This window comes from Bactrocera neohumeralis, chromosome 2 (assembly GCF_024586455.1).
Source record: "Bactrocera neohumeralis isolate Rockhampton chromosome 2, APGP_CSIRO_Bneo_wtdbg2-racon-allhic-juicebox.fasta_v2, whole genome shotgun sequence".
NCBI classification, from domain to species: domain Eukaryota; kingdom Metazoa; phylum Arthropoda; class Insecta; order Diptera; family Tephritidae; genus Bactrocera; species Bactrocera neohumeralis.
The window spans coordinates 9076508-9103271 of NC_065919.1; positions in this window are offsets into that span (position 1 = coordinate 9076508).

Here is a 26764-nt window from a genome sequence, read left to right on the forward strand (position 1 = left end):
ACAAACATGAACTGACGATTGCTTAAATTACTTTGATGTAATAATTTCATATATGCATCCTTATTAACACTGGCCTACACTCATTTTGGTGCCTAAGATTTTACACCTGATTTTGGATGTATTTTGTGAGTTGATACAAGAAAACAAGTCACATTTTCCATATCAGCTCTTGTTCATATGAAAGAAGAAAAAATATCTAGTAGCGAGAATGTGGCTCATCCTACCTACTATAGCGACTACTGATGCGGACAGAGCTGCACCAAACCAAAAAAATTTTTTTGTAGGCCAGTGTAAGCATTGAGGCATTCCTTGTAAGATTCCAAATATATGATATTCCACAAAATAGTAGGACTTCATAGTTTGAATTTTGCGCGAAAACTCATTCGTCGAAATATTCTTTTTCTAAGTTGTTAAATCTAAATGTCACATTAAAATAATCTTAAGTCTTGAGTATGCGCTTGTCGTAATTAAATGCATTCGGCGATTTTTTCGATGAGTGAACAAAGAGGTTCCATTAAATTTTATGTGCGGAATCAAATTTCTGTTGCCGAAACGTTCAGAATGTTAGAAAAGGCCTTCGGTGATAATTGTTTGTCACGAGCAAGTGTTTTTGATTGATACAATCCAGCATGGCCATCAACATCAACTGATGATCAACACATCAATAAAATAATGGGTTTCCTCGGGCAAAAAACGGCCTTTTTTCAATAATTTTTTTTTTACATATAAAAAATGAAATATTTTAATGAATTTTTTTTTATTTAAAAGACTCATATTTAATAAACATTTTGTAAAGTTTTCATAAAAAAACATCAAAATGGCAGTCATTACGACGCCATTTCCGGCAGTCCCTCGGAAAAAGGTGCATCCGCGATGTCAGCAGAACTTCTTTCAGGATTATCTGAAATAAAAATAAAAAAAATACGTGTTTTAGTAAAGATAATAAACTAGGTATTGGACGAAGGAAAAAAATGAAATTTGGATTTTTGGTAGACGTTTCAAAAAAAAAAATGCAAATTTCGATGAAAATTTCTCGACATTTTTGTTTCTTAAAATAGTTGTAATTAAAAAAAAATCCTTCGTTCAAGACCTTGTAAATGATATTTCGAAGACCTGTGTAAAATTTCATCAAGATCGGTTAAGTAGTTCGCTTGAAATCCTGACAACCGACTTTGAAAATATAGTTTTGAGAAAAACGCGTTTAAAGACGGCGCACTTAGCCTATCTAACCTCGAACGCACAAGTTCTCAAGGCTGTATCTCCGAAACTATTAGTCGGATCAACTTTAGGACAATATTCTAGAGATGTTATAGAATTTAATAAGACAAATAAAATTTCGATTTTTTGAAACTGTGAAACCCATCTAACCCCATAAAGGAACTTATGCTTGAGACAGAGATCTTTCTGACATCGTTGAAATATCGAAAGGATTATTGGAAACCATTTTGAATGATAATTTGCTTGAGACAGAGATCTTTCTGACATCGTTGAAATATCGAAAGGATTAGTGGAAACCATTTTGAAAGATAATTTGGGCCTAAGAAAAGTGAAAGCACAATAGATTTCAAAATTATTAAAGTTTTTCGAAAAGCAGCTTCGGGTTTACGTTTGTGAATTAATGATTTTTGAGAATCAAGGAAGGATATCATTAAACATATTATTATGGCGGCAAGATGGAGAATGACGTTGAAAATGTTCTCTCCAAATTGAAACCAGATATTTCCAAAAGACTTCCTTTGAGAGGGGAAACCGTTTTGAAAAAGACCAATCTGAGAAAGCCGCGTTCGTTCCCCGCTCTGTAGCGACTGTAATAATTTGAGTTTCGATTTCAAAATTTCAGGGAATGTTTATTACAGTGTATACTATCCGACAATGTAACAAAAGAAACGATTTTTTTCGAAAATTTCACACTCAGACGATCTCTTAAAAATAAGTTTTTTAGCAGACTGTAACTCAAAAACTATTTGATAAATCGATTTTAATTTTTTAATCTTAGTTTGTAAGTATAAGCCTATCGAAATATAAATATATTCGTCGATATCTTAGTTTCAGTAATTACAACAAAAACTTTTTCCACAGACAACACATGACTGCTGCAAATGGCGCAGGCAACTAAAATGATTGCTAAATGTTGCTAAGTAAACGCTATGGCCTCTGGTGGTAAAGTGCATGACCGCTGACGGCCGGTGGCGTCAAAAATATGGCCAAGCTCAAACGCAAATATTTTGTAAACAAAACTTGGCCGCATGCATGCCAACAATGGTTGCATGCTGCACTTAACACAGACAACGCAGCCATGGATCTAACGATAAATTATAGCGCCAACATATGGGTGCATGTAGTGAGGGCAGTAAACAACAATAAAATGCGTGTGCGGCAGGAAATAATAGCTTTTACAGCTGACGGCGCAAAATCCAAAATATGTACGAATGGAGTTGGGATATTGCACTCGTTGAGGCTATTAATGCTTTGATATGGACCTTGGCACCTTTGGGCTATGCGTCAAAAACCGATTCGGCAGTCGGCAAAGCTGGCAAATTAGTATGACTTCGCAAAAAGGAAAATCGAAAATTGGCAAAATATTACCCACTGCAGTAGGATATCTATAAGCACGCACTAACTTCCAGTGGTTAATAAACTCATCTGCATACATGTCTCACTATTCTCATTGGCCATAATATTTGAAAAAAGTTTTATTAAAGTAATGAAATCCCTGGCTTATCATAGTACAACAAATTTTTTTCGCAAAATTCGTATTTATAGTAAGTTCCCTTCAAGGGTGATCCACTGTCCAAATTTTTCATACTGTTTTTAGTAAGATTTGCTGAATCTTCAGAAAACCCTTCAATTTTGGAGATAATTTCTTCTCAACGAGTATTCTTTTGAAGTCTGAGACAAGGAAATAGTCGTCGGGGGCCAGATCTGGAGAATAAAGTAGATGCGGAAGAAATTTGATGCTCAATTCATGAATTTTTGCCATTGTTTTCACTGCACTTGATGACGATAGTGTGCATTGTCCCTGGTGAAACAGCACTTGGGTTTTTCTTCAAATACGGCCGTTTTTCAATTAGGTTTCGTTCTTAAAATGATAGAATAACGCTGTGTAATAGTATTCGTAAATGATAATGACTCTAGTATACCTTTTGTTTTCAGAAACTCACCAGATGACCGTGAAATCTAAAAAAATTTTGTGGACTTTTTTTGATGTTTTCGTCATTAAAATAGCCGTCTTTATCGGGCGTCCGATTTTGTATCGTTCAAATTAAGCACCTTTCAACGATTGATTTCTCTGGTGCAGAGTCTAAGCAATCTTCGACAATCTAAATTTTTTCTTCAACAGTATTTTTCCCTCCCAAAAAGTAATGCTTTTTATCAACTTTTTGTAAACTAACACAAGTTGCTTTGCCCAAAATGCTGTATCTCATTATTTAAAAATTCGACAGCTATCACAGACAGTCACGTATATTTCAGAGGTAGGCACTGATTAAAAATCATATTTATTTAATATTATGTTTTAGCCTATGAACTTTTCAGCCCATAGAATTTCTAACTCCATTTGTTTTTAAAGGGTTTGTACAATAACTTTTAAGCAACCACTTCTAAGAATTGTACTTCTATCGATATTGTTTCTTCGCTTCCACTTGAAGTAGTGTTGTTAACCTTCGAAATTTAAAGCACACATTACTTCTGCTATTCAGCAAGCATTTCGATTTGACGGTCATTTTACTATAACATCTTTAAATACAAACCTTTTCTGTTTTTACAGTTTGACACTTATACATACAATACATACTGATCCTGTTAGTTCTGCAAACACTGCAATGCCATCTAAAAGCCTTTCCACGTCAGCAATCACCAACAATCGATACAGATCAATACTGGGTGGCGGCTGTGGCCGAGTGCAAAATCCACTTTTCATCTGCGTTGAAAAGTTAAGAAGTTTGTTAAAGTTGCTGACAGGACATGCATCCATTTTGATGAGCTTCATCTGAGCTTTAGGGGAATAAAATCAAATATACTCGAATGTAGAGTGCTCGTGTAAGCAGATGTGTGGGCATCTGTGTACAAAGCCAACACTTGACGGACAATATAATGTAATTGAAAAGTGTGTGAATGTGTGAGTGTTGGTACATATTTGGTTCAGGAAAAGTAAAAACAATAAAAGGTGTTAGATGTAACGCGACTTTGTTTGATTTGACTTTCATCGAAATTGCAGTGTTGCTTTACTTGCCCACGAAAACTTTCCTTTCAGCTTCACTAAACAAACAAGTCAAGCTAATTTCAAAAGAAAGTTTTTGTTGTGACTGTTTTTAGGTCTACGTTTGTTTTACACAGACCAGTAACGTTAATTTATGTAAAGTACACTTTGAGGTCCTAAAATATTGTTCCATTCATAGAATAGTAAAAAAACAATTATAAAAGTTTAAGTCAGCTAAAAAGTTTAAAATGAAGTAGAGTAAGTATTAAATTGGCAGTATTTGAGTTATGCTAAAGTCTGAACTGCTTGAATTAACTTGAGCAATTACTCAAGCGTATTCGGGAATATGTTTCCATGAAATTTATAAAGAGAGCACCCACACTAACCGACATGGTTGGTTGGTTGAAAAGGGATCCGAGCAAGCCAGAAACCGCAAGCAGCCGCACTTAAGCCATCATTAGGACCTTTGCGACCCCGTATCGACCGACATACAACTAATTATAGCCTTAAGGTACTTCCTTCTTCCTTACTTCTTTAAGATATCGTACATATCGGCCGGTATGTACATATGACATAATGTCAACCGGAGGTTGATATATTGGGTATGCGAGGTCTAAAGGAATTTTTGACCCGCTTTTATTTATTTATGACACAAGCGCATATTATTATAGGAAAATATTATTTCTGAAATTTAATTACATATCTCACACATTGATGGATATTTTCGATAAAAAGTTAGTCAAATCCACAGGACTCCACTTTGTCAGTATCGTGGGGCGCGAGCAGTTGAGGTCCAATTTTGTTAATTTTTACTATCCAAAGTTTTAAACCGATATGCGAGTATAATATAAAGTGAAGGGATCACATGAAATTTAAATTTGTGTTATGTGGGCAATAGGCGTGGTTTTACTTCTCTTTCGCCCATTTTAACACCGTAATATAGAAATGGCAAGATAATATTACCTACCGAATTTTGTTGATATTGGTCGAGTGGATCCTGGGATATGTGTAGGTATTATCATGCCGGTTGTTCAATTTTGATACTGTTTCTAATAAAAATTTTTCTCTTTTAAAAAATTTGATAACGCAGTTGTTTTTTCTTTATTGAGTTATAAATTTAGCAATTTGCAACATAAACGTTGTATGGGGAGTGAGCGGGGTTTTAATTCGAGGGGAGCTAAAAAAATTTTAAATTGAGCAATTTCCGTTGATTTTGCTACACTAGTTCTTGAGACATGTACCTCACCTTTTAGTAGGCGGAGTCAAATCCCTTTTATACCTGTTTAAATCGCAGATGCCCCTCCCTAAGTCGTTGCGTTCTATGACGTCCTTTATGAGGCCATAGAAAAGAAGAACTTTTGTGTTCGAACTTACGAACTAGCAAAACGCTTAGTAACCAATAAAAATTTGCACAGGCGTTTCGCCGTTTAAAGCTCCAAAACTAAGGAGAGGTTAGCCTTACTGAGATCTTTGGGATCGATCTTGGGCCAAAAGGCTTTTGCAAAGCCCAGCTATTCAGTACTAGAACACAAGAGGATACGGGAGCACCGATCCGCTCCTATTCTTCAGATAGTGATTCTAGGGTGGCCTTTCTTGCTAGCTCATCAGCTTTATAGTTTCCTGCGATTCCGCTGTGGCCTGCCACCCATACCACACTTATCACAAGGCAATCAATGCTATTGATAGCGAGATTAGGCTCACTTTGACAAGCCTTGACAGCACTAGTATCGCCGCTTTGTTATCTCACATGCTCACATCTCTGAAAGAGGTTGCACTCCCGAGCAGGAACTCTACTGCTACCTTAATGGCTGCAACCTCGGCCTTAAAGACACTGCTTTAATCACAAAGTTTGAAAGTAGAGTTGATAGAGAGCTCCTGACATTAGATCCCTCCACCAACCTTCCCCCCAAGTTTTAACCCATCCGTGAAGAAGCTCCCTGACCCTCTCTTCCAATAGCTTCTTCCCACCCACAACTCCTTTGCCGGTATATGAGTAGAGAAGGAGCCGCCAGAGTTTAGTTTAGCGCCTCCATGATCCAAGTGATCCTATATGAAATCAAGCGGGTGAGGATTTCCGTGTCTTCAGACCCGTATTCTTTTAGGAACGCACAAATAGAACATAAGCAAGTAAGTCTTTCCTTTAAATCACTTAAATAAAAAAGAACTACAAGCATGATGTTAAAAAAAACTTTTCTAAAATTACACTTAAGAATATTTAGCAAAGAATACGTGGAACCTTTAAATGGTTCTACTTTAAAGTGGATGATATTACTTAACGCATCGCCTTCAAGTTCTCCATTGTTGTGCATTTTGTTGTCAGAGCTCAAGTTTACTTCTTGGAAGCCAAACTACCTTAGTCATATTTACGGAGATCTTTAAAACACTTTGTGAGCGTACTAGTCATGCTTATGTATGATTCGATTTTACTTTTTGGATTATATCAATGATTGTGTAGCAAACACTTGAAAGTTCATTGCACCGCTGCTGATGCGATGTTAGCCGTTGAATGGTCTCATTTATTCACTTTCAGCACATTTTGGCACGATTTACACCTTAATCCAACAATCGCTGCACCAATTCCCCCCCTTTATAATGTAATAAAATTCGCTGGCCTAGTTTTTGGCCCGAAATTGCGAAATGGCGCTTGAGAAACATCTTACCGCAGCACACCTGAAGGCTGCATAAGAGAACATACTACTTTTGAGACTTTTATACTGAAAAGTGCGCGCCAAAAATGCCCGTACGAATACACAAGCGTTTGTGTGGAGAGCAAGCGAAGTAATGGCGGAGAAGAAACAGTTGGCGCGTTGGCATTCTGGCGCGCTGCCAATGTTGCAATGGTAACGAGAGCTCTCAAGTACCATGGGTATGTATGTGCGTTAATGCCATGCGTATGTAAGTGTGTGTGCGCAATTGCGCGTATTCTTGGCTGCACTTGTGTGTCTGTGTGTGCGAATTGTAAAAGTGCCAGAAATTCGCTTTACACGCCCGACTAAGTACGGAAATTCTTCGAAGCGACGCATCTCAAAGGTTGATCGCTTGAATTTGCAGCGAAGCACATGCGGCTGTTACAAGAAATACATTTGAAGCGCACAGCAACGTGCAACGTTAACGGAAATTCGTTAAGTGCAGTTAATAAAGCTGGAGCAAAGGCTTGCCGGGTGGCGCCGCTTAGGGGGCACAAAGGCGCTAATTGAAGGCGTACGGTGTGATACATTAATCAAAGGAGCTCTGACGCTGAAAGAACGCAAATAAATATCTGCGCTGCTGCTTATTTACGGAATTGCATTGCATGGTAGCTCAGAGGTTTAACAGTCCGCAGTCATGGGATGTTTTAATTAAAATTTCCACTGAATGTGTGATAAATATATATGTACATATATGTACTTATGTCTGAATTAATTACAAATTTGAACAGTACAAATACAAATAAATATTTTCCGTTTTTGCGGCATGTGCAAGCAGCAAAGAAGTAAAGTTTTCGAATAATTCATAAACCGCAAATACTTTTAGCAGGCCTGAAATTTCGGAAAGTGTTTTTCCAGGCGCATGCCGAATTTAATTTCTTTCTTTAGTTACGCTTGTGTTACTTTTGTGTGGTTGCGGTTGCTTTGCTGCTTTCTTGTTGTCAAATCTGCACCACAATGTTGCTTTCTACTTTTAATTTGGTGGTGATTTTCATCGACGTGCCTTCCACTGTAATTCCCACACGTATTGTGGCTATTTCGAATCATTCATCCTTGGCTCACACGAACCAATTATTGCAGAGCAACTTATTTCGCCAAACGATCGGAATCAAGGGCTTGTATCATCCATTTGACGTGTATCTTCACGAAATTTGACATGGATTACCAATAATCTCCGAAAAATTTTTCAGATCGGATTACTATAGCATATAGCTTCCATACAAACTGAACACATAGTTACTAAAAGAAATGCACCTTTGAATGGTATATTCTTCGGTGCAGCCGAAGTTAACGTTTTTTCTTCAGCTTTTTAAGGTGTAAAAAAACAAAAGAAGACATTTTACTCTTTAGAGTTTTCGAAATATTAAGGAGTTAAATATGTCCACTTCTGAATTTCAAAAAGTTTATGCTTTTTGCACCAATTAGAGGTTCCCTATTCTTTAAAGAAAAAACAGAAACTTCAAGCTTAATGGGAAATGTTTATTATCATTCGAAAGAAAATTCTTTGGTATTTATGTTTTGAAGATTATCACTTTCAAATCTTGGCCGCGGCTGCGTCTCAGACGGTTCATTCGTTGAGTTCAATTTTCGATGACTCGTTCGGGTATTTCGACAGGTAACTGGCGAATGACACGCGAGAATATGATTTGCTTCTTTGTCTGAATCGAAGCAGGGTGTCCGCACAGACTTTAGACTTTACAAATCCATACTGGAAAAAGTTTAACGGTGTGATATCACACGATCTTGTGTGTGACCAGCTCAAAACGTGTCATTATCTGCTCACCGAAGTGTTCTCATAATAAATCTATTAATTAATGCGATTTGTAGAAAGTGAAGCCATCTTGTTTAAATCAAATGTCGCCGAGATCACGAGCTTCAATTTCAGACATCAAATAGTCGGTTATCATAGCGCGATAACGGTCGCCATTGGCGCTAACGTTCTCACCGGTATAATTTTTGAAGAAATATGAACCTATGATTCCACTGGTCTACAAACCACACCAAATCTTTGTTTTTTCTGTATAAAATCGCTGCTCTTGAATCTTTTCAGGCTGCTCTTCGGCCCATATGTGCCATTTTGCTTATTTACATACCCATTCAGCCAGAAATGGACCTGACCGCTGAACAAAATTTGGTTCAAAAACGTCGAATCTTCCTGGGACTTTTGAAGACCCCATAGTGCGCGGCGACGTCGCTTGGAAAGGTCGAGTGTCTTCAATGCTTGCACAAGCTGTATTTTGTACGTTTTCAATTTAAGACTCTCCAAGTTCTTCGTATACACTCTTAGCTACAGCTGCTATATTTTTTTAACTACGTGCTGGACGTGGTCTACACGGTCGAATATTATCCAATAATGAATGCGGGATCTGAAGATGGATGATGGGGTTGCGAACAGTACGCTCAGTAGGCCGATTATATTGATAATAATTTGAGCGAAGCCTTCGAAACACATTCTTTACAGAATGTGAATTTTCGTTTTAAAGTTGAATGATTTGTAAACTTTGTCATGAAATGCCAAACAATACTGAACAAAAATAACAGCAACAGCGTGACACGACTTACGCGTGATCTGTCAAAAAACAGGCTATTGAAAAAAATACCTCTATTGGGATCACCTTTTATAAAATTGTTTACAAATATTTTTTTGTGTATATCTGTCATTGGTTGGCAAGTTTTCAGTTGCTGAAATGTGAAATATTTGAAATATTTAGTACAGCAGTATTTTTGCTCTGAATTTCTATATTGCCGTAATATCGTATTTTACTGTTATTTTCACTGGCGCTGGTGTTATGAAACAATTTTTAACTACTTCTCAGTTTCCGTAGAAAGCTTTGGTGTATTTATTTGCAAATGCCGGCGTTGACAGAATCATTAATGACTGGCTAGTAAATCGTATTTGGGCAAATATGGATTGGAGTCTTTTCAATGTTGAAGTAAACTGCTATTTGAACGAATTTGTAAATTACAAAATATTTTTGCTTGTAATATTACTAAAGTTTGTTGTCAAGCCCAAACAAATTGCTTTCGAACACTTGCCATTACACAGCTTGATTTCGGTTTTCATAAATTGCATTCTGGCTTTGATCTGTGCAATTAAAGTTTACAAGTGTCATATGTTAAAGTTTTTTCACAGAAATGGGCTAAGCGGGCTTCTGTTTCTATGCTGAAGTCAATATTTGGAATTTAGTTTATTTGTTTGATATGCATATCAAACTTTATTTGTAGCTTGCAAGGTTTTATTGAAAAAATATAGCATTCAGATTTCGAGTTTAATTTGCAGATTTTTTAACTCAATCTTTTGTTTAAAGAACAGAAATGTATAAATGTATGGCAATGCAGTCCTTGCATGAAATCTTAAAGGAAAAATCTTTACAAGAAGATATTAACTCATCAATGACCTACTAAAAAGTAGAAATTTATTCCAAATTTTGGTTGGATTTGGTCTGGCGAATTTGATTTTAGGTAAATCAAAAATTGGTATATTATTGTATAGAGAACTATATATCCTCACCTAATTTGCAAAATAACGAAACATCAATTTTCATGAATTTACAGGCGAAAGAAAAACGATGTAAAAGAAAGCATTCACATTCAAACAAAATTTGAGTTTTGGTTATAAAATGGTTATATATTTTTTATATATGGGTTATATATTGGATATATGTGGGTTATATAGTGGTTATATATGGGTTATATATTGGTTATATCTGACAGCGGGAGGTTGAAATAAAAACTCAAGATCGATTTTTTTCATATATTTAGTCTTCTTAAACACTGCACATTAGAAATACTCTTAATCTATTCTACTATTAATATATTCTATTGTCGCTTTATGACTTTGCTGCATTATTCATATTGCCTCGCTGTAGGTAACCCTTCACAAGTCCTCTGCAGATTTAACAAGGTTGGGGCGTGAAAATCATGAATTTAATTGTGCTGCGTGTTCTGGCCGTGTTTGCAACAGGCGGGAATGACAATGTCTGATATTGTAGTTAGTCACAAGGCGACCGGAAGAGAGCCTAAAATATAAAAAACCATTGCTAAAGTTTTTGTAGTTATGTTGTTGTTCTTACAACCGAACCCTTTTTGCCAAGTACTTTTTCTATTTTTTTACAGTTTCTTCTTTTGCTTTCATCATGACATTTTGCTGAACCGCAGCAACAGTCAACCCTTGTACAAACACTGCACTATTGGAGGCGTCGCTATTGTCTTTTATTGTGACAGCACCGACCGTTGTCCCTTTCTCACACTTTTCTGCGCCCTTTGTTTATTTATGTGTGTGTTTGAGTGCAGCCGTGTTTGCAGTTATTAGGCAAGCCGTGCGCCCCTGATACTAAAGCTGATGTCTGTGCTGCCACTAATGACCGCTTGCGACCACCGCCATCAACATTACCAACACTTACACACCTACAACAACAGCAAGACCCTTGCTATCACCTAATCCTCATCAGCATTTGGGCAAAAGGCATTAAGCCAGAGTACAGACTGAACGGCTTTAGTGTGCGCTTATCTGTCGTAATTTTTTCCATTTGCTTGCCTTTGGACTGGTTCCGCATTCACTTTGATTGTATTTTATTTTGGCGGATTTTCACAACACATTTCCATTCTTTCGCTGCCAGTTTATTGTGTTGTGTACTCCAAACGGACGTTAGTTGTATTTTTGCGTGCAAATTTAGTACAAAAACTATTGAACGCGCAAACTCATGACCAGAAACAAATATGTATGTTGTTAGTATGTGTTATAAATATATGTATACTCTCTCGGTTGAATTACTTCGCCTTCGCATTCATCTGCTAAGTGCTATTGTTACTGAAGATATGTTTTCTGATTACAATTTATCCCTTTTCAGTGTTCTCTTGTCAGCTCTACTTCCGCCAGCTGGCTTGTGATTTTCGATCGCAAATCGGTTTGCTATCAGCTTAAAGTCACTGAGATTCAACATGGTTGAAGCTTCATGCAACCAACCTGGTTGAGTGTTTGAGTACTTGTGTGATAAGGAACTGGAAGTTTTAAATGAAACCGGCAAACCGGAAGTCCTTTCAAGTATGGAGAGAGTTTCAAAATAATGACAGTCGCCTTTATTTTGCAGTAACTTTAAAGGTGAAGTATATCGGCTGCTGAAAACTTAGAATATTTATTTTGCGAAAATTTTGTTAAACAATAGAAATGGCCTTGTTCGCCCAGCGGTTGTCTGTAAGAGCCTTATCTGACGTTAATCTTGTGACGCTAGTCTTTGATGATCAAAGAATCTCAACACTTTCAAGTAATGTTCTTTTGAATTTCCTCAGCTGAGATGAATTCTGGTTGGTTAATGTGAACTCTAACATAAACCATAAAACCTATATAATACTTATATCGCCACCTAAAATGCAAAATACCGCAAGATGATTTTTCATAAGTTTACAGGCGAAGGATAAACGATATAATACATAGAAACCACTCATATTGAAACAAAATTTGAATATGGTTATACAATTTTTATATATTGGTTATATGTTGGTTATATATGCGTTATATGTTGGTTATATATGGGTTATATGTTGGTTATAAATGGGTTATATGTTGGTTACATATTGGTTATATCTGACGACGAAGGCTGAAAATTGTATGCCACATTTATGGATTATGGTCACAAGCAATAGAAAACTCAACTTCAATTTTTTTGAAAATGCGTTGCTTTGGATTTTAGGTGACAATATATATGCTGAATCAGTTAATAATAATATGTGAGATCCTTAGCTTGAACTCGGATAGGTAAAAAGCGACATAAATACTTAAGTTTTTAAATACTTAAACTTGCGTCTTGTCACCAGCAATAATGCCACTGATAGCAATTTTGCGCTCTCTACAAGACGTTGCTTTGCAAAAGATTCAGATAGAATCTACTACTCACACTCGACATACCCAAAACTTTAACCAATATATGCTGAGTTGATCCGGAATAGGTTGAGATCCTCTACTACCTCTTCGATGCTAACGCGACGATTTTGAAAAACAATTTCTTTATTTTAATTGAAGTGCGGTGGGACGACTTACACGAGCAAGTTTTTTACGACTTCAACTATCACTGAATGATTTGTGCCACTCAAATACTGGTGTTCGTGAAAAAGTAGATTATCCAAAACCGTTCTGCAACATTTGCAAAAAAACTGTCTAGGAATATCGTTATTCCATTTTTTTCGTAGTAAGATTCGCTAGACAAACTTTTCGCGTCGTAAACAAAGCGTTTAACTCATGGTGATGCAACTTTTTACACACAAAAAACAAAATAAAAAAGATTGAACCAATCTATAAGAAGAGTCTAGAAAAAAAATTTATTCGATTCAAGTTAGCAGTGCCAGTCCGGGTCATATTTGATCAGACGGCCAAATGTGATTTCATACCAAAACTGGATTAAAATCACTCGTATCATGAATTTGCTGATTCAAAAAGTCCGCTTGATTTAAAAATATTTCGGTTCGGTTATTATAGAAAAAATTAAAAATTTGCTACTTAATGAATTAAGATGCCACATACCAACGATTTAGGTACTATTCTATGGCTTCCAAACTCCGTATGAGCTTCCAAATTAAATTTTTAATACTTTGCGTGTCGATTGTTGCACCCGAAGCTTTATATCTTCTCATATCATAAATAGTTTAACTAAATTTTGGTTGTATCTCTATCAGCACCAAAACTGTTTACAACGAAAACATCTAACTCTAAACGTAGCGCACATTGAGGCATCAGAGTTCAGACATGGTTGTGTGTATACTATATGTAAGAGCACAATTCTGCAAAAAGGTAAGCGAGAGCACATATTTAATATATATGTATATACCTATAATATGTGCACTTATTCGTGCGTGGGTGCCAACAACAATTTGCGCGAAATCGTTAGTTCGGAACATTACGTCATTTATCAAAGTCAGCTGACTGGCAGTGCAAATCTATTACATCTTTGCTAATATGTAAGCACACAGAATCAAGCATATACCACCATATGCATATATATGAGTGTATACATGGCAGAGTTTTCGATCGGATAAGAAATAATATATGCGGAAATTAATACGACTGTATAATAGAGTGATTGGTGTGCCCAAATAGCACCGTATGTGTTGAAATTATTAATGTGCGTGATTCAAGTGGAAAATTGTAGCATTTTTGCTGACAAATTCATGCACACACAATCAATAAAGCTGCTTTACAAATGCATGCAAATAACCCAAAGCTTTTCATGTACAAATGTTCCGTTACCAACGCACACATACGTGCACAAGTTTGTGTATGCTTTTGAGCTGCTTTAATAGAATACAAATTGGAGAAATACTTTAACGCATGCATATAAATAAGCTGTTGTTATGGACATGTTGTACTATATAAAGCTACAGGGATATAACTACATTAAGCTGAACACCAAGTTATTATTGAATGAGAGAGTTCTATGTGTATACCGTATATACATATAGGTATATATGCATGTATAAGTATATTTTACGGTTTGGCTAGCCCTATTAAGCACATTAGACAAAAAAATAGTTTTACATAGCTCAAGTAGCCTCAAACAGCAGGCTATGTTATGGCACCACTTTTGCTGTTGGCGTGCTCCTCTGAACAGCCTCAAATATTCTTATATGTTCAAATGTATTCCATTATATGCTCATATTCTATCAGACCATGCGATGCCAGTGTCCTGACCTCACGTAAAGTTACGTGCCGTTATGAAGGCACAAGTATATACAGACCTCTGCAATTACATTCCACGAGAACATCCACGAAGGTAAGGTTGAATTTAACAGGAATTAACAGTGTCACGCTAAACGGTTCATGACAAGGCCTTATTGTGGTTCCAGTACGTGCCTCGAACCGGCTTCTAACTTGAGGCCGTTAGCGAGACCAGATATTTGCGGAGAATCCGCGAAAACTTGCATGTGTGTGTATATATCCATGCATTTTGTTTGCTTATTGAAAAAAGTGCGCTAGAATTTGGTTTAGAGATTCTCAGTTCTTCGGTTTTCTGCAATGTGCAGGTAATTTGTTGTGCTTTTGCTATTCAACTGAATTATTCGTGTTTGCTTTGGAAACAAATACAGCTTGGCAGCTAATTGATATGTATGACGAGTTGAGGAGGGCGCAGTTAGAGATGCAAGGGAACTATTATGAATAAAGAAAAAAACGAATTTTGTCCAAAAATTAATATGTATAAAAGCTATATATATGCTATAGTGGACGGATTGCTTCCGACAATTAAGCAGAAATAATTACTGGGACTTGCTTTTCCATAAATATATTGCATATTTGAATTGCATGCTGGTATCCAATAAAGAAATTCGAAGTGCAGATATTCTTAGCTATTATTAAGAAGCTTCTTTTAAACTTTTAAACCATATCGAAAGTCAATTATAATCTTTCAATTAATGGTTAGCTAACGCTGCTGTGGCTATGAACTATACAAGACGTCTAATATTGACATATTGATATACTTGAATGTATGGCTGCAAGTGTGTGTATATGCTGTCAAGAGGAGCCGTCACCCAAGATTATATGCTCAGAAGAGTGAGCGCAACGTTCAAAGAAATCGATACGTTTTAGCAGTCAAACTGCTGAGTGGTTTCGTGTGTCATGCCCCCATTTATAAGAGCATATCTAGCGAGTGCTAACACTTGCGCGCTTACGTTCCTGGTTTCAGCCTCCTTTTACCTATTATATACCTGTACGAGTATATCTACGTAAATAATGTAATAATGTGTGTGCTACATAAGAAACTGTAGACTACATAAATAACGACCTTTGCGTTACTTTCGGTTGAAATACTAAATTTCATCTACTAGCTAGTCAGATAAAATGCCTTTTTCGTGGGTATGTATTGATAAGGCATTTATTTTAACTATTAATTGAAATATAAAAATATTAAAAGCATATTCGGAAAATCTATTATTCTTCTAAACTATGAGCACCAAATAGTAAGACCTTGTTTATATTTTAACATTCATAAAGCTGTCGGTTCAAAATTCCAGCCTATTTTTATGAATAGTTATTTTGGCTTCGGCTCACCTCTGCGACGACATTCGGCTGATTGATCGTTTTATTCCGGGTCGTAAGCGTAGATCCAATACACATCGCCAGTAAGAATACGTTTCATGACATCCAGTTAGTCGGAAAGCATTGTTTTATAGACGTAAACGTGACGATGTTATTCGAAAAAATGTAGTAATTTCGGAACTAATCGTGCTTTTACTTTCCGAAGATTCTATTAATCTTCCAAAATGGTATTCACTGATCTTCCGTTATTCCAACGATGCCAGTAAGATCTCTGACTGTTGATCGCTGCTTCTCAAGCAGCAACTCATTTATTATATTTACACAAAAACATTTCTATGAATGGGTCTTACTGTTTTTTGCCCACAGTAATCGGTGATACATTTTGAAACATTTTTGGATTCCCTTGATTCCGTTGCAAGTCTCTAGAAGGACCTTGGGAGAAAGGTGTCTGGTGGTGAGGCTTGTTTACTTAAAATTATCTCAAATCCAAAAGGCGGAACCAGGCAATTATCGAAGAAGTATTCAAAATTGTGATTTTTAACAAAATGCCGTTTTCCAAATATATTTCGTTTCGGAAAATTTTTTTCACCGGCTCTGAAAACTGGTTTAAAGCTTAGGAAGCCGAGTGCATCAACTTAAAAATTCTTATAAATAAGTTCATATCTCCAAATCTTTGTCGAATTAACTCCGAATTCGAATTTTCGAAGATTATTCTCAAATATGTGTACAAGCAACATTAATGCAAAAACAATCGGTAGAAGGAAACTCACAATTGGAAATAATCACTTAAACGCATTGAAATGGCGAGTTCCGCTGTACCTTCAGCTGAAGTATGAAATTTCATATCAATTTCTTATCACCTTCCTCACAAACTATATTCTAATGTACATGTAATAGTAAACTTAATTTAACCTTGCATCACACTAATTTGCTGCTTTAATAATTTAATAATTATTCAGACTACGCTCGTGTCTGCCACACGAATTTTAATTCAACATCAACAAAGCAGTCGTAAAGCGTTTGTGGCGTTGGAAACTCAGCGCTACACTATCATCACCTGCGGATGCTGTGCTAATCCTGTCATAATACGTTTTCGTAGTGTTGTTTGTGGCAATTTATCTCATATCACCTTTCTTCAACCCACTCAAATTCACGGTTTGCGTTCATTTGCGCAGTGTCTGCGGTTTCATTGCTCCTTTATGTACGCCATTTGCCGTCGCATTTTTTAATGCAAATTAGTCAATGTGACGCCCCCACGCGCACAAATATTCTTTGTATACTCACGCCTCTGCTTGTATAAATAAGCTTAGACTACCGCGGCGTATACGTAATGTCACCGAGACAGTGCTATGTATGCCCACAGCTATTTGACAAAGGCGCACATGACATGCGTGAAAATCTTCCAATAACGCCGCGATAGACTTTGTTGCTGGATGCTGCATAGTGGCAACTAGTTAACTCTATGTGTGCTGTTTAGTGTTAGAAATGTGCGTGTGTGTCATTGTAGTTGTGCGAGACTGTCGAGCGATTTGCCTTTTGGGTTGTGTGACTGTCATAATCGCTTTCACGTGTGTGCGCGTATTGCGGCATTGTGGGTTTTCGTCTTTAGCTTGGTAGTTAAGTGCGATGCTGACAAGCGAGGAGCTCTTGTATTTGTAGGCGCGTAAATGTCTTATTAAGTGTGACAATAGTGGTGTTTAAAGGTTACTGGTCTCATATTAAATTATCCATACATTTATGATGCAATACGGATTGTGTTTTAGTGGATATAGCTGCAAGTAGTTCAGTAAGTTGTTCGACGTTTTTTGATTGTTGTTAACGGTGAAATATATTTCGTGCAATTGAAGTTCATGGGGATATATATAGTATGTCGGATGCAGACTGTAGCTTTTATATGTCACAATTCACTCTTGTATAGCCTAACTTTATTTGTTTAAGGTTGCAAAAAAATCTGTATTATCTATACCTAAATTACATTTATTTGGGAATATTCTTCAAAAACTCGAAATGAATACGACCTAAAGTTTCGGAGATATGAGAGTATTTGTAAGAATTTTTAATTTAGTCTTGCTGGTGAGGAAAATGTTTCCAACTGATGGACAGATGTGTCACCGAAGGAAGAAAATTTAAGATTTTAGATATTAATTTAATTTTTTCTACGCCGCTGTGAACAGTAATTTTTCTACAAAAAATACTTTTTTGGAAAGCCATCATTTTGCTTGAAAAGAAATTTAATAATTTCTTCAATGCAGAGGAGTCTCTTTGCTCTTGATTCTAGTGGTGAACGTCCTTATTTAGCTCTTTTGGTAAAGGCAAAATACCTATACACGGTTGACTATCTCAAGCAAGATTATCGAACTGTGGTAACAAAGTGGGCAGACATAAAAGTATTAGCTATAAATTCTAAAACATAGAGCTAGTTTTATGTACTAGGAGATACAAAATCTCTCAACTCGATCAGAGTCTCTATTCTTCAACAGATGGACAGGCTGAACTATTAAGGACCTACTCTGAACAGCAGGCTTTCATAGAAGCCACACATCGAGGAGAGAGTGAGAAAGGCATCGGTTTTTTTAGGCTGTTGTAGAAGAGAAATTGAAAAGAGGTATGGCCTCTCACCAAAGGTAATCTTCTCGCTCTATGAAACTATGATTAAGCAAATGATTTTAGGTGGCCGTTGTCTGGAAGGAGGAGCTCAGAAAAACCACACTAGCTAATCAGTTGAAGCGTCTTCAATGAGCAAAACTCAAAAAAAAAATTCTGATATATTTCGAATGCATTCCCTACAATTTAGATCGCATTACCATCTCCTGGTGGTAATTTCTCTACTTACACACGTGCACGGGGTTTTTCAGCGAGCGAAGAAGTAGGAGAAAATTTATATTGAGCTTTCTGAAGGAGTTTTTGGGCAACACAAAGGAAAAATATCTGTCGAAGTGAGATAAATCAATTACTGGAGCAATCCTTGGACCCAATTTAACATATTTAACATAACCTTGAGACATTAGCTGCATGTATGGTAATAGATCTTTTGCTTTGACTCTTGGATTTGAGAAAATTTCAAGTAAATGAAAATATACATTATTTTATTTATTAAATATTATTATATTTATTTATTAAATAAAATACCTCCTCACAAAAATTTTACAAAGAAAAGTGCTTTGATTTCGCTAAAGTCTTCAATAACAATACCTTACTCTTGATGAAACATTAGCTAATGAATAAAAAGTAACAATAATTGCGACCCAGCAGTCTCACAACTTTGGACAGACATGTCATATAATATTTCATTATTGCTTAGTTTAAAATTAATTTTTCACATTTTTGAAACAGAAAGGATAGGCCCTAAAAGCCAGTAACTTTCCTTCCATTTGGGTGCTGGCTACCGTCCTGTCAACAAACGTACATATAAATGCTTTCAAGTGAATTGGTTGTCTTTAAATTTCCGTTGCAAATGTAAACAAACATAACTCATATCAAAATACTCAACCTACATGCCAAATCAGTAAAGTAAAACTTACAAAAGTTTAGTCAAACTTTCATAGTCAAACAAAAGCAATAAACGAAATAGTGAAAAGTTCACATATACATACATGCATAATATACTGCACTCTTCGCTACACCCGTACGCACCATACAAGTGCTGCACGGCAACTTTATCAAAACAAAACTTTCGACTGCTTAGTTTGCTACTGTCCGATCCATATGCAGAGTGAAATTTCAAATTCTTAAATGTCATAATTTCAGTCAGTGAGCGCAAATGTATTCATGCTTCTGAAGAACTTAGTCCACGAGGCCAGCACGTTGTCCTTTCGCACCATAACAGACGAGGTACGAAGGCGTAGCGACGAATGTTAGCCAAAGCTAGACTAAGTAAACGAAATCCAGTCAACTTTAAGCTGTGCGACAGCTTAAGCTGCTTAAAGACTTTGAAGTGAACAAATCGCAAAGAAAAAATATAACGAAGACGCACTAAGACCAACTTGTAAATATGTAAGTAGATGGGAATAGCTCCAAACTGCAAGCAAAGATTGCCAGCGATAAGAAGTGGTTAGGGCAGTGTTGCGCTCCGCAGCGCCATTAAGTGTTTATTAAACTTCTAGGACCCTCTTCATTTAAATTTTCACAGACACACCTATACAGACACCCACAACACACTCAAACATAGTGAAACCTTACGAATAATTTACAGTCAGTATACACTGCGTATACTTAACCTTAATTGATAAGGTGAAGTTAAATTGTATGTTGGTGAAAGTTTTAATGCCGCTGAGCACCGGCAACGCTCTGTGGCGCAATTTTTGAAATTGTTGCACATTGTGGCAAGTGCAGGAGACAATAAGCGGCAAGTTGGGGGCAGGCAGCCTGTGTGCGGGTGTTTTGGAAAATAGCTATGTATGCAGTGGTTGCTGGTAGCTGCTTCACTTGCAGCTGCAATTTGAGGTGTTAAAAGGTATGGCAAACTTATAAGCGCTTGACTATTTTGCCAGTTGAAATTATAACTGTGTCAAGTTTGATCTACAAAGTCTTTGTATATTAACTTGAAGTGCAACTAAAATGCTTAAATGAAACAATGTATTTCTGCGCTCACTTAACGTCATCGTGATTTAATGAGTTCACTTCATGGCGCTTATGACAATATTATTCCCAAAGCGTGAGACATCACGCAACGAGCTCAGATAGGTTGTATGTCTGTGGAAGTGCTTAACTAGTTGGATTGAGGATCAAATCCATCTGATCGAATTTCAGTTTTATTGGCTTCAGTGGACCCATAGAATTTCCCCGAAAGGGATTTCTGAGTCAAACGTGACTAAATTTGACAAATTCGAAGTTTGGGCAATGATTTTCGTTTCGTGTTTGGCGAAAAAGTCTGTTGAAATCGGGATAAAATGTGACATAAAAAAACCAATGAATTTTCTGTACAGAAATCTGGTTGATATCGGTGAATTGCTTAACGCACATATCTTAAAAACACCAATTAGTATTTCTAATTGACCGTTTGTCTCCGTGGAACGATTTCTGGTGAATCAGAGCAAGAAAATTATGAGGTTTGTCGACTTTGTCATAGCTTCGGCTCGTGTCTGGACCACTTTCGCTTAATTTTTTGATAGTTTCGATATTATTTACATAAGCCTCGTCTCGTTACTAGTAATAATGGCTTGGTGAATAAAGAGTCTTCAACTAAGTTCACAAACATCTCTTCTGTGACTTTTACTCGAAGTTCTTAGTACAAATGATTTAGGAAATTTTTATGAGCCTAGCATTGGAGCGCTTCATACATGTGATGAGTCGATCTTTAAAGAACTAGACTCTAGTCCAGAAATGTAAAAAATCGAAAAAAAATTCTGAAATTATAGGCGTTTTATCTATCATCGTTTTCTCTCTATCAGTTCTATTAGCATCTCTGTGACGTCGTTGTGGTGAATTCTGCAAAAAGTTCTTGGTCAGCATCCTCACAAGATCAAACTGACGCAAGAAATAAAGTCACTTGACCACCAGAATAGTCGCATGTTCGTGTATCAGGCTGAGCAACAACATGAAAATAATCCGGATTTTCATCGAAAAATCATCTTCAGCGATGAGGCTCATTTTTGGCTGAATGGCTTCATCAATAAGTACAAAATATGTGTTATTGGTCAGGCAGACGTACACGTACTCCGTTAGTCGTCATTGCATACCGAACAACTTTTTATTTATGGGTCGGCGACATCATTTGGCTGTACTTTTTCCGTGATGATCAAGACCGGCACGTTACTGTGAATGAGAATCGCTACCGCTCAATGATAACCGAATATTTTTGGCCCGAGTTGGATGATATGGACTTGTGGAATGTCAGAATCGATTTATTGAAAATCAAGTTTGATGAACGCGTTTTCGTATCTCACGAAATAGCTCAGTCAATTGGCCACCTCGGCCGTGCGATTTAACGCCGTTTGACTATTTGCTGTGGGGCTCCGTCAAGTCTATGGTCTATGCCAACAAGCCAGCGACGATTGATGAATTTCGCACGAATAGTGAACCTAAAAATACAGCAGTATCGACCGATTTATCATTGAAAACTGTCGTAGCGTTTGTACTTCTACAAGCGTAGGGGCACGATTTCTATACATAATGACATCGAATGTACTTTCACAGAATTCTAAACAATTTCATTGATATCCCAACCGTTTTTGTTTCATTTAAGAAATACTTTCGTACCTTTTTATTTTCGGTCAAAAGCCAACTGTTCGTACTTCGGTCAGCATATTCAGTATCTAGGGGTTTGAACAGTACTGGTCTGATTTGAGTAATTTCTGAAAATAGGATGGCAAACTTCAAAGCCGCTATTCGCGCAAAATTGTATCTCGTTGTTTTAATTACTTTTTGATTTGTGTGCTGGAAAGCGATCAACTGGAATTTAAATTGTGTTATATGGGAAGGTGACTTGGTTCTAGTCCGTTTTCGCACTTAAGAATGTCAGAAGAATGTTGGTTGAAATCGATCCAACAGGCCTTAAGATATGTGCCCATCTACGAACTCCACTTTATTTGTTTGCGAACAACGAACCTAGTACTTTAACTTTTACTCAACTTACAACGTGCGTGGATGGATTGGCGGGCAAAATAGATAGTCATCCTGATTTCAACGCGTCGCGTCATCCTGGCTCTCTAGACTAGTATACCCAATAAGAGATGTTGAGACACTTTGCTATCGCTATGATGTCAACAAAGAGATTTCCAAGCGCTGTTTCTTTAACCTTTCCTGAGGTTGTCTTCATTAAGATTGGTGGATGGGCGACTTGGATGAGGCAAGTTTTCGATGGCTTCATGACTTTCACTGAACGATCGTATGAAAAAAGATTGTATCAATCTAGGAAAAAACATTTATAGATCGAGCCAGATGGACCAGTACGAGTCAATTTCGATTAAATCATAAGTTTTTATGTAAGATGATGATGAGTATGCTCTTAAGTCTCTTAATCTGAAATAATATAAGGTCGATGTCATTTGGAATATGTTTAAGCATTAAAATGCTGGTAGTTGTAACAATTGGAGTGATAAACTCAAGAGCTCCAAAACCTCTGCTCATCTGAACTATGTAGCTGGAACATCAAGCCTGTTTCGCATTTGTGGAATACTCTGCTGCTCCCTTAGTTTTGGCGTCTAAATTGACCACTGCTCTCAAGGCAACTGCCTTGATGTACATATCTATGTGCAATACGACGCATTAAACTGGCGTATGTAGTTGTTGTTTGTATATTGTGTCTATACTTGCAACAAACTGCTGCATGCACACGTACGTGACCGTTTTGGAATAAAGTCACGTAAAATGATTTTTGGCAAGTGAAAGGGAAAATGCATACACAAGCGAAACAAGCTGGATGTGCGTGTGTGCCACATAAGTGTGTACAGAGCAGCCAGCAACGTAAAACTTGCAGCTTGCAGCTTGCAATAGTAAGCATGACAGGGATTTTCATTGCTTTGCAAACGCAGCACGCTCACCAGAGTACATAAGTGCAAGGACACACACGCGCACATACACACACTAACCGGAATGATTAACAAACGTCTGTATGTATTCGCAAACATAAAAGCGGGATGCAAGCCAAAATTACAAACAGCTGGCGGATAAGCCGGCGAGCGAGGCGAAGGGGATTAGCTAAAAAACAAAGTTAATGAAGAAAATGGTGATGATTGTGGTGGTTGCGGTGTGGTGCGGTGGTTGCGGAGGTGTACACTTAGCGGGGGTGTAGAAAAGCTTTAAAGAGCGGTTAGTGGGTGCGAGTGTGTGCGAGGGCATGGTAAACGGGACGCGACAACGCTTGCAAGCTGGAGGTTACTTGCCATTTTTAGTGGCAGGAAGAATAGTTAACAGTAATTTCATGCTGTTGCGTGCAACAGAAGAGGGCAATGTCAGAAAATAAATGAATTAAAGTAAAGTCGGGAAACAAAGTGTATGAAAATGAAAAAAAGCAAATGAAAGGAACGTGGCGAAGGTGAGAGAGGGTGTAAACATGTACGAAAATATTTATTCTGTGTCGCACGCAACACATGTTGCACCATTTGTATGCGCAGTGCGCTTATGTATGTAATTTGTTGCCGTTGATGTATGCACAAGCACATAGTCGTAAGTAAGTGTATGCACAAGCACACGCACACGTGATGACAACAATATTACGATTCAAGGCAAACTGCTGCATACATGCATCATTACACTTGCCGAAATTGGTGGTTCATACACAGGCACACATGCACATTAAGGTGTGCGTTATTTGCGAAGTTTTACTAATAAGTTTGTATCATACAAAAATTTACTTCAAAACCCTTTCCAGTGTATATTTAAATGGTCAGCATAAAGTGCTCTCTGTATATACGTGAACTAGTTTCTCAGTTTTGGAGATATCGGTCTGGAATTTTGTACACGTCCTTTACGTATCCTGCTCATATGTCGGAACTGCCTATATTGGACGAATATAGCACTCAGCTGTCGTACAAACTGAACGGTCAAAACCAAGTTCTTGTATGGAAAACTTTTTTGTTCGAAGAGGTATTTTCACGAAATTCTATAAAAAATATTACCCAAACTATTGCTATATTCTGCAAGGAAATTGTTCTCAACGGATCACTATAGCGTATAGCCCATCCAAACTAAGCGGTCAAAACCAAGTTCTTGTATGGAAAACTTTTTAATTTGTCAATGTATCTTCACGAAATTTTGCATATATTATAAGTCAAGGCAATGCTACATTCTCCGAAAATATTGTTTAAATCGGACAACTATAACTTACAGCTGTCATACAAACTCAACGATCAAAATCCTTCTGAGCTATAAAAAATGCAACTCTGAAGGGTATTATAAGCCGAGGCGTGACTCATTTTTTTCATAAAAGCATTGCGTTAGGAATTATACACAGTTAAAGTTATGTATCAAATCACTGAGTATTTGCAAGTGCCTTATAACTGCTGTGTTGCTCATACGCCATGGTGTACTGTAAGTAAGCTCAATAATACACTTGATGTTTAAATTTAACTGCGTATAATTTTTAGTTGAGTAGTTTTTTGGGAAAAATCGTTGTGAACTACTTTTTAGAGCTGAAAATTGTGTACAAGAGTATCATTTATGCAAAGGTTTTTTTCAAGGTAAAATATCAAAAATATTAAATATAAATATATGGACAAAGAAATATGATTTAAAAGCGAATTAAATTGAAAATAAAGAGTTTGTTTACATTAAAAATTGTTTCAGAGAAAAAACTCCAACTAAAGTGTGCCTCTGTCAAAAAAAAAAAATAAAAACATCACGAGAACAATAACAGACACCCTAATGCACATCCACCAACGCATGCATACTTGCATTAAACGGAAATGCATGCAGCAATCATAGTCGGATGTGATTATTTTGTTGTTGGTGCATTTTAACTAACGCTTTGTTTGCGCAATGCTGCTGCACCATTTAAGGCACCTTACAGATAAATGCAGAGGAAAAACTTTGCTCACAGCAAAGAAGCCGGAACGGTAATTAGTACTTACTTAAACCGAATACCAACGAAAGCAACAAAGAAGTGCGGATGTTCAATTCTATGCCGGCACTGTGAGCACATTCAAATTATGTATATACAAAAATAATAAGGTGATTAAGCTTTGCAAATGTTGCCTGGATCTTGTTGCTCGAAATTGGAGCACGAACCCGTGAAGCACCGGTTGTTGGTCACACACTTGACGCGTGTGAGGATAGCGACCGAGTTCATTAAAGACTATAGTGAATTCATTTCAGTTTTCTTGTCTTAACTTATTTAAATGCAGGATTTTTGGAGAACGAAAGAAAAATAAATTTGGTGTGGGATATTACTAAAGTCTGCAAACTTTCTTTTCATTCTCTTAATTTCTCACTAGCACTGTGTACCACCGCCGCCATATGTGCATGACATTCTGTAAATTGTTAAATGGAATTCGGTGAAAACAAAACACGAAGTAGCAAACAAGTAAGTAGAGAATAGTGAGCGCTAGCGGAACTCGAGATTCGAGATAACATATTGCCACTAATTTTACCTCTGCTGCTGCATTTCTTCTCCTTCCACTCCACCGTATATTGGTATAATATTTTCACTTTATGTATGTCTATATATTGAGTTTGTGTGTGTAAACGAAAATACTACTTTTACAACAAAAGTATTTCTCTGCACGCGAAGCCTTCAACAAGCACGGCCACTCAATGGCATTAAAGTCGTGCGTACCGCGTAGAATACTAATGAAAAGGAGAGCGAAATAATGTAGAAGCCTCTGTTGGAAAATGAAAGCAAAAGCGTATTAAATTGAAGAGATTAAAGCATTTTTGCTAATTTTCTTGATATTTTTCATTGTAAGCTACAGAAATTCTGTTTATGATACGAAAGGTATAGCTGTAGCAATCGCATAATACATTAAAGCCTGTAAGTGTGCATCGTGTAAGTAGCTAAGAGCTGCTAAAATACGGTAACAGGATCTTATTGGCTCCGGAAGAATGGGCACTGACTTTAAGAAGCGCATAATGTGCTTTAATCTTTAACTGATTATTGTTGTGGAATTTGACAATTGTTTTTAAGCACATTTCTCCTATAGTACTATAGCCATTGAAGTAAAGTCCAGACGAAACCCTCTAATTGACTAATGATAGCTACCACCAACGATATAACGGTGTTGTTTTAAGTTATTAAGTAAAGTACAATAACATTCTTAAGAAATTGGCGGTTTTTGTAATTTTTTTCTGTCACAAATTTTTTCTGGACATCGGCGCAATGCGAAAGATAACTCATTTAAATTTGTTAAAAAAAAAGAAAAAAGTTAGCTTTGCTCGCACAGGCACTACAATACCCTTCACAGTTGCATTTCTTATAGC